Source organism: Penaeus japonicus, unplaced genomic scaffold (assembly GCF_977035675.1).
Source record: "Penaeus japonicus unplaced genomic scaffold, GWHDUDI00000001_assembly GWHDUDI00000026, whole genome shotgun sequence".
Lineage (NCBI taxonomy): Eukaryota > Metazoa > Arthropoda > Malacostraca > Decapoda > Penaeidae > Penaeus > Penaeus japonicus.
Window position 1 is genome coordinate 25,689,666 of NW_028234428.1, and position 10,000 is coordinate 25,699,665.

A 10,000-nucleotide genomic window follows, 5' to 3' on the forward strand; every position below is an offset into this window, starting at 1 on the left:
TCATGCTAATCGTCTAACGAGGGCAGCATATGATAAGCAAATTGTGAATATAGACTTTGTCATACCTCTTGCTAGGATCTCACACATGATAAGAACCTCCAATAGGGAAGACTTGATGGAGCTAACAAACTCTCAAAGACCTGAAAGCTGTAGCATAAAACATTTTGACCAGTTTTTTATATCATCGTTAACTCCCACAATGTCGCTCTTGCTTTTAATATCCATATCCACATCCTCCGTTTTTTTTTCTCTCTCTCGAAAATGCCATGCCACAATTCATCTCTTGACACCCTGTCATACGCCCTCTCTAGGTCCACAAACAACCAGCCGACCTTCTTCTGGCCTTCCCTTGTTCTTGCTTCTACCACTTTTTCCTAGATCTTCAGACTTTGACTTTACAGTTTTATTTCACTATAGTTTGTGAAACTTGTTCTTAAAGACGAGCTCCAGTTTTCATTCTGTTTTTTATGATCACTGTGCCGTATACAATTAGAGTTGACGAGTTTTTAAGTAGTGGTTAGTGAGCTTAAAAGGTATCGTATATATATGTATGCATATATATATAATTTAGATTTGAGAGTATATAGTTATTTATATATATTATTATATGATATATATGATATATATAATGTAATTCTATATTATATTATATATAGATAAACACAATAAACACAACACACCACACAACCACAAAATTTATTATATATAAACAATTACACACAACACAACCACACATATTTAGATATATTAAAAAATAACAACAACACACAACCACACACACACACAAACACTATAAATATAGATATTATATATATTTTTTTATATTATATATATATGTGTGTGTGTGTGTGTGTGTGTGTGTGTGTGTGTGTGTATGTATATATATTCATATATATTCACATGTAAATTATATATTTATAGATATATAATAATATATGTATGTATATATTTATATATATATACATATACATATATATATATAAAATATATAATATTATATATATATCTATCTATGTATATATGTAGTATGTGCATAAAGTTATATAAGAATAACATATGTATTTGTTTAAAATGTATTATTATATATTATATATTAACAAATTACTTATACTTATATCTATACATATAAATGTAATATTTATATATGCATAATCAGTTTATATTATATATATATATATATATATATTTATATATATATATTTTATATTATATATACTAAATGTATGGATATGTATATTATATATACATGTATGTATATATTATGTATAGTATCTACGTATACATCTATATTATATATATATTATATATATTTTATTTTATATCTATAATACATATATATATTATATATTATATTATATATGTTTATATGTATATAATTAGTAAACACACACACACCAAAACACACACTATATATATATTATTTTATTATTTATTATAAATATATATATATATATATATATATATATACATAAATGTAAGAGTGAATCTGGTCTGTTATTTAGCCTCTTCACTAGGCTGGTTATGATCCAATAAAGCGGAAGTGCGGTTTGTGATGACTCTTCTGCACAATTTACTGCGGAGGCTTATAGGTCGGCATTTCTTTAGATACTCTATATTCCCTTTTTTTGGTGCATTAGAACCATAATGGCAGTTACCCAAACTTTTGGAGTTTACCATCGTTAAGACGATTGGCTAATTTTGCTACCGCATCTTTCCCTGATCTACACAGTTACCCAAACTATTGGAGTTTTACCATCGTTAAGACATCTGTTAAAAAAAAACAGGCTAGTTTCGCTACCGTATTTTTTTCCTGATCTACACCATTGGCATCTATTGGAGTTTTCCCTCCTTCCAGGCCTTGTAGTGCCATCTCCTACTCTGTGATGATCGGGACTTCTCTTAGTGTTTATTCCGTTCGTGGTTGGTCTTTAGAGCGGCAAAAGCCACTTTTAAAATCTACTACTTTAATTATTTCATAATTGCTGTATGACTCCATCGGGTTTCTTCATTGCATTGAGTACATTGGATTTAACTCAGTTCCGAATCTCCTTTCTGTTGTCCTAACGCTGGTGTCTGACAACTATGCTTCATATATTTCTTCGTATGTTCATTTTACGCACGCCTTCCCTATCATTACTTTTAGTCTTTATTGCTTGTGCTAACTCTAATCTGTGCCCTTCTAATGTTACTCTCAGTTTCTCTGTTGGTGCTTAAGCTTTGAAGTTTCTAGCAGAAACTTGCTAGATCTTTGCTTTTCGTGTTTACTTAAGATCTTTCTTTCAGCGAGTCCTTCATGTATCTTTTCCAAGACTGACCTGTTGTGTAACATACGTAAGAGAAGATATCCTTTCATTATGCTTTTACTTAAGGTTTTGGATGAATTCTCTCCTTCAGAAAATTGGTTTATCCTTCAAGGAGGTTCCAAAGCAACGCGTTGAGTCTTGTGATAATTTCCTGTATACAATGTAAGACCGGTTGAGGTGTGCTTTCCCTTCCAACATGAGGCTGATTTATGTCCTAAATAGCCACCACTCACTCGTTGCTTAGACACTGGTGATGTAGAGATTTATATATATTTTTATTTTTATTTTTTTTTATTTTTTTAGAATGGAATTAGTGAGATATTCGTTTTCCTACCTAATTATACACACACACACACACACACACACACACACATTCATACACCACAACACACAGCACTATAATTTTATATTAAAAATCTATATATATTTATTACAACATATATATATTTTATAAAATCTATATATATATGGAGACTCCTTTCTAATACCACCAGTCATTCTGTCCATAATCATTGCAAAGAGGAAAGGCCTTAGAGCCGATCCCTTGTGCAATCACACCTCTACACCAAACCATTCCCTTTTTTCCGACCGCAGACCTCACTGCTGTTAGACTGTTCTCGTTCATATCCTGCACTACACTCACATACTTCTCGTTCGCTCCAGACTTCCTCATGCCATGCCACAATTCATCTCTTGGCACCCTATCATACGCCCTCTCTAGGTCCACAAATAGACAGCGCACTTATTTCTGGACTTCCCTATATTTTTCTATCAACATTCGCAATGTAACCTACCTGGCATGAATCCATACTGATGTCCACTTATTGTTACTTGTGCCCTTAGTCTAGCTTCTAGCACTATTTCCCAGATCTTCAGACTATGACTTATTCCACTATAATTTGTGCAACTTTGCGCATTTCCCTTGTTCTTTAAGTTGGGCACCAATTGTGACATTTACATTCTATTTTTTTATGATTCCGTACCGTAGACAATTAGAGTTGACGAGTTTTTAAGTTATGGTAAGTGAGTCTAAAATATACTGTATATATATGTATACTAGATTGTTCGCAGTGAGTAGGATTCGAACCTACGCGGGAAGATCCCATCTGATTTCTAGTCAGACGCCTTAACCACTCGGCCATCACTGCTTATTAAATATTACTAACGTAATATTTAATGAATAATGATAGGCAAGAAGATGTCCTAATTTCTAATATTCAGGTGTGAGTTCAATTTATGCTTCTGCCAACGTGATAATATAAATCGAAATCGTAGAAGACTGACCCACTAACATAAATCCACGGACCACATGCACCAATTTTCAAAAAAATAAATAATAAATAAATAAATAAATAAAGCCTTTCTTATTACAATTGAAGAAAAATAACTGGATAGCGTCGGTTTTCACTGAAGCTTTTACCATGGTTTAAGATGCATCTCGCCAAGGTAACTAAAAATACTAATTCGAAAGTGTTTGAACTTGGCATACATCAAATAGGCGTGCTTAGTCCCATGCTATTTAACATTCTAATACATAATCTATTAGGCGACATGCCAGTGATTCCACTTTTACTTATCATATAAGATTTGCATCAAATCCTCACACATGTAGAGAATACAATGTACTCAAAGAAAGTATGGTGCTCAATTTACAATCTGATAATGAAACATAAGTATGCAACAATGCCATATTGAGTCCTATGGCAATCAGAAATTCTCTCTAACTTCCTATATTTTGCATCACTAGGATTGCAGGAGGATTCCTCACTGGGCTAGCACTACATAATCTGAGTTGACAAAACTATGTCTAGAATGTACACAAAGATGGATTGTCTCATTTTCATTAAATCTATTTTGTGTTTAGTGTTTTTTTCTGCCATGTTAACAACACGGTAGATAATTTTTTGCCTTATATATATATATATATTATATATATATATATATATATATATATATAATACTCTAAGATAAGATTTATAATATATATACTTATATATACTATATAGATATGTATATATTTATAATATTTATATATGTGAATATATATATTATTTATTAAATATACAATATACATATATATATATATATATATATATATTATATATATATATGCTATTTGCGTGTATATAGTGTGTATTATACATCATATTGGGGGGGGGGGGTGGGGGTTGGTTGCGGTGTGCAAATCACACACATGTATGTACACACATACACAACACACGGTCAACACACACACACACACAACATATATATATTTATATATATATTATGTGTGTGTGTGTGTGATGTGTAATATATATGGTGTGTGTGTGTGTGGTGACATTGTTCAGTAGTAAAGACTTATAGTCGTGTGCTATTTTTCATTTATTTATGATATATTATTATTATATGTATAACATATATATATTAGGAATATATTATAAGTAGATATTATATATATATATATATATGATATATATATACACACATGTTGTATATATAATATTTTCATTTATTTTATATGATATTATATATAAGTTATATATACTACATAATATATATATATATATATATTTTCATATATATATATATATAATATTATATATATATATATATATATGTATGTATGTGTGTGTGTGTGTGTGTGTATACACATGTATGTGTGATTCTGGTCTGTTATTTAGAATCCACTATAAGCCTGCCTCTTCCCTAGGTTGGTTATGATCCAATATATCGGAGGTGCGGTTTGTGATGACTTTTGTGAACAACTAATGAATTACTGACGGGAGGCTTATAGGTCGGTAATTCTTTATATCTGTATTCTTCTTCTTTCTTCTTTTATAGGGTTTTAGACTTTTGATATCTATATTCCCTGGGTATCTGCATTCCCTTTTTGGTGCATGAAAATAGTAATGTCAGTTATCCAAGTTATTGGACTTTTGCCATCGTTGAGGCATTTGTTTCGGTACTGCAATTTTTCCTGATCTACACTATTGCCATCCACTGGTGTTTTCCCTCCTTCCATGCCTCGTAGTGCCATCGCTTACTCTGTGATGATCGGGACATCTCTCATCGTGTTAATTCCGTTCGTGGTTGGTCTTTAGAGCTGCAAAAGCCACTTTTAAAATCTACTACTTTAATGATTTCATAATTACTGTATGTCACTCTATCGAATTTCTTCATTGCATAAATTGATCTCAATTCCGAATCTCCTCTCTTTTGTCCTAACTCTGGTGTCTGACAACAATGCTTCATATATTTTTTCGTACGTTCATTTTACGCACGCCTTCCTTATTATTTATGATCTTCCTTATTATTTATAACTTGCTAGATCTTTGTTTTTCGTTTTTACCTGAGACCTTTCTCGAGAACTGAGTATCTGTTTTGGATGTTACGGCCACATTCTGTTGCCTTGGTCTTCAAATTAGCTAGGTTAGGGAGCGGCTTCTTTTAATTTTCACTTTTAATTATTGTCTGGTCGCTCCCTACATTTATTTTATCGTTAACTCCCAATATGTCGCTCTTGTTTTTAATTTCCATTTCCACCGTTTTTTTTTTTTTTCTTCTTTTTTTTTTTTTTTTTCTCTAAAACGCATTCATGCTATAAAGGAATCGAACTTCGGCAAATCCTCTTAGCATTTAATTCCTCTCGCGTTTGGTGATACTCTACGGTTCCCAACTGAGGTTTCTCCTTCTACCCGCTCTCCTATCTCGGCTTTGAAGCCCTTATACAGAGTTACATATATATATTTTTATATTTATAAATTATATCAATATATATATATTAAATATATATATATATATATATATATGTATATATATATTATATCCATATGTATATGGAGATATATTAAATATATATATATTATATATATATATATATATTATCATATATATATATATGTGTGTGTGTGTGTGTGTGTGTGTGTGTGTGTGTGTATGTATGTATGTATCTATTTATCTATCTATCTATCTATCTATCTATCTATCTATCTATCTATATATATATACATATATATATATATATGGAGACCTGTCTAATACCACCAGTCATTCTGTCCATAATCATTACAAAGAGGAAAGGACTTCCTCATGCCATGCCACAATTCATCTCTTGACACCCTGTCATACGCCTTCTCTCGATCCACAAATAAAGAGCGCACCTATTTCTGGCCTTCCCCATATTTTTCTATCAACGTTCGCAATGTAACCTACCTGGAACGAATCCATACTGATGTCCACTTATTGTTACTTCTGCCTTTAGTCTAGTTTCTACCACTCTTTCCAAGATCCTCAGACTATGATTTAACAGCTTTATTCCACTATAATTTGTGCAACTTTGGGCTCCAGTTGTGACATTTACATTCTGATTTTTTTATGATTCTGTACCGTAGACAATTAGAGTTGACGATTTTTTAAGTTCTGGTAAGTGAGTCTAAAATATATATGTATATCCAATTATTCGCAGTGAGTAGGATTCGAACCTACGCGGGAAGATCCCATCTGATTTCTAGTCAGACGCCTTAACCACTCGGCCATCACTGCTACTTACCCTCTTCGTTGTTGTAGAGATAAGAAGTAACCAAGCGTAGGTAGGTAGGAGAGCACTCGCATATCTGATATCTAGGTGCAAAATAACTATATGTTTCTACCAATAAATTACAATTATTCACAAATTCCTTGAAGACTAGCACACTCCCTCAATTCCACGAGTTTCATACACCCGTTTTCAACATGTGCCAGTGTGACCTAAACTACTTTTAACTTGGATTTCAGTTAATCTAGCGAATCCATCTGCTATTGTCCTCTTCGGGGGAATTAGAAGTGCTAAAGTAAATGACCTTGATGTGGAGGTCATAACCTATCTTTTCTCATCTTCCCTACAGATTAACGTTTATGAAACCATAACAATGAGAAATAGTCCACAATATTCTACTCTTTCCATTGTTTGTTGCATTATCCCATTGCGGACGGGTGTCGTAACATGCATAACGCAAGAGTTTTTGGCCTGACGGCAGGCGTCATGACGTACGAGACGTTCGGAGATTTTGGATCTCTGCGTTTCTGTATCGTACTATGAGTAATAAGTGAGTAATGATGACAACTTCAATCATAGTGACTATAACTGCCGTAATATTAAGCAAAATAGGTTTTACTTAGCATTCAAAACCTAGTAGGCGCCAGTTTCTCCTAGCACCAGCAGGAGAGAGAGCCTTGAACGGCACCTGTCCACCGTCTCTAACAAGCACTATCTTTAAAGAGTGATGGCACACAGCAAGTTGCCAGCCTCTTGCTTGAAAGTTCCGGCGATGAAGGATGTGTAAGCAGAACGAGAAGAGGAAGGTGACCATGCCGTGTCTACTGTGGCACTCACAGTCATAAGCACGGGTTTCCTTCCTCTTCCTTACTTCTTCATGTTATCTTCATTGTAGATGGTTATATTTTTCGTATTTGTTGTTTTTTTAGCCCTGCCATAAAATAACAATACTTCTATCACACTGAGAATAAAGAAAATAATGAGCTGATATGGACCCTATAGTACAATTCTAGTCACTAAGTCAACGTATGAAAAGTATAAAACCCATCCTAGAGACCGTTTGTAATGGAATAGTATATAAACATTTATATGAATAATCTAAAGCATTGGATACGATTGGGACTCACGCAAAGGGATACCATGTGACTTATTATCTAAACCACACTATTTAGATTAACCACATGGCCACCATGGGCTTTGCAGGGTGGTCTCGGATGCTGCTTCGCGTGTTCACGCTCTCCAGAAGCGAGCGTTTGGCATATTATCTTCGATTATATATATATATATATATATATATATATATATATTTTTTTTTTTTTTTTTTTTTTTTTTTCTTTCTTTTTTCTTTTTTCTTTTCTTTTTTTTTCTTTTCTTTGATTAGATAACTATGGATCACCATTATCTATTTTCCCTTTACTGTTTTTAGACTTTTTTTTATCCCATATATCTTATGCACTTAAAATCATTCTTGATTTGATCTAAGGTTTAAGATTTCCTTCGTCTTCTATATCTGGTTTGTTTTTACACGTTCCTCTTTTTTCTGGCGATCTCATCTCTTATCAATATCTGTTTTATCTCGACACAATTGGTTTTCCTGAATTGCAATTATCAATTTGTATTTCAACCCTATTTCATAAGCAAAATCATTGATCTGGTGTAATGCTCTGACTTCAGCACGTAGACAAATTTTCTAAATTTTTGACTCATACAAAGAGATACAATGGCACAGTCAACGAGGGTGTGTCTATACGATTCATTTGTGCATTTGATCGTCTTTGTCGCCATTGCTGTAAAATTCCGGAGTAAACATCGGGCGTTACGATCAAAAGTTGAGTTTGAAGTCTTTACATCTTTTTACATAGAAGGTGGACGCGATCGCAAACAATAGATCATATCAGCTGACTTTTATAATTAACTTGTGTGTTGTTTTTTACCCTTTAGTTATTCTTAATTTCTTTATTCTTAGTGCCGCATTTAACTCCTAGTTTTTTTATGGATTTTGTGTAATTTATAAGTCCAGTGCTTTATAAGTTTGTAATCTGTAAGTTTGTAATAAGTCTAGTATCAATCAAGACTTAAGATCCTACTTTCGTCTTGGCTTTCATTGGTCAGCCACCAAGTCTTTAAACTTTTGAATTCGCTATATCAAGTGCCTTTTTTGCATTCTGTATTTTCTATGCAGTGTTCAATTACCATTTCTCCTATGATAGTCAGAATACAAAGGATATTAGCACTTCGGTACAAGCCCACACCAAGCAATTTAAATCGCCATCCACACATCCTGCTTACACTCTTAACTTGATTTGCCGTTTCTAAGAGCAACTGTGTAGCAAATAATGATATTCATGATAATGATGATGGAAAATAATGATGGAATGATATTCAGTATTTTAAATGATCAAACATTATAACTGACACATCACTATTTCTATCATTTCCAAGGCAGTTGCGCACAAGAATGTCTACGGATCTCATACATACATTTTCAAGTATATCGGCGATTTTTAGGAGGTATATTGCTAGTTGCAGGCGCGTTTTACTCGAATATAGAAAAAAAATATTACCGTTTTCTTGAATGATTTAAGAATAAAGTTCTTAAATTATTGATATTCGGTTAATTATCCAAGTATTTGGTAAATTCAATTTGGCCGTTGCTCTTACAAATATACGACTTAAAAGATGACCAAGTTGTTTGTTTAAATAGAGCAATACATAAGAAACAAGTCAACATAGAGCAAGGACCAGAGGACCTTTTACAAAATTCTGGAAGTATCTACCTACAACGAACAAACCTTGAAGATATTAATTCTGGAATAGCAGCTTTTTAGTGGGTGGCAGGAACAAGTTGGAAATTTAGTTAAAGATCCTGTAAATACGGTTGACAAACAAAAGAAAGAGCTAGCAGCAAAACTAACGTAAATTCAATTCTTGTGTAAACAAAAATTCATTTAACAAACACTAATACGAGTATCAAAATATATATATAATATATATATATATATATATCATATATACTATATATAATATATCAAGTATATATAAATAGATATATATATATATTATTTTATATTTATATACATATAATATAATATATATATTATATTAATATCTATACATATATAAATAAATAAATATGAATATCTATATTATAAATATATAATATATATATATAATATATATA

At 32.2% G+C, this 10,000-nt stretch overlaps 2 non-coding genes across 2 annotated transcripts; both read right to left on the reverse strand.

The window, feature by feature from the left end:
- Positions 1-3,369: 3,369 nt before the first annotated feature.
- TRNAS-AGA (transfer RNA serine (anticodon AGA)) lies at positions 3,370-3,451 on the reverse strand. The gene has a single exon. It is a non-coding gene; the product is annotated as a tRNA-Ser (tRNA).
- Positions 3,452-6,745: 3,294 nt separating this feature from the next.
- Positions 6,746-6,827, reverse strand: TRNAS-AGA (transfer RNA serine (anticodon AGA)). The gene has a single exon. It is a non-coding gene; the product is annotated as a tRNA-Ser (tRNA).
- Between the last annotated feature and the right edge of the window lie 3,173 nt (positions 6,828-10,000).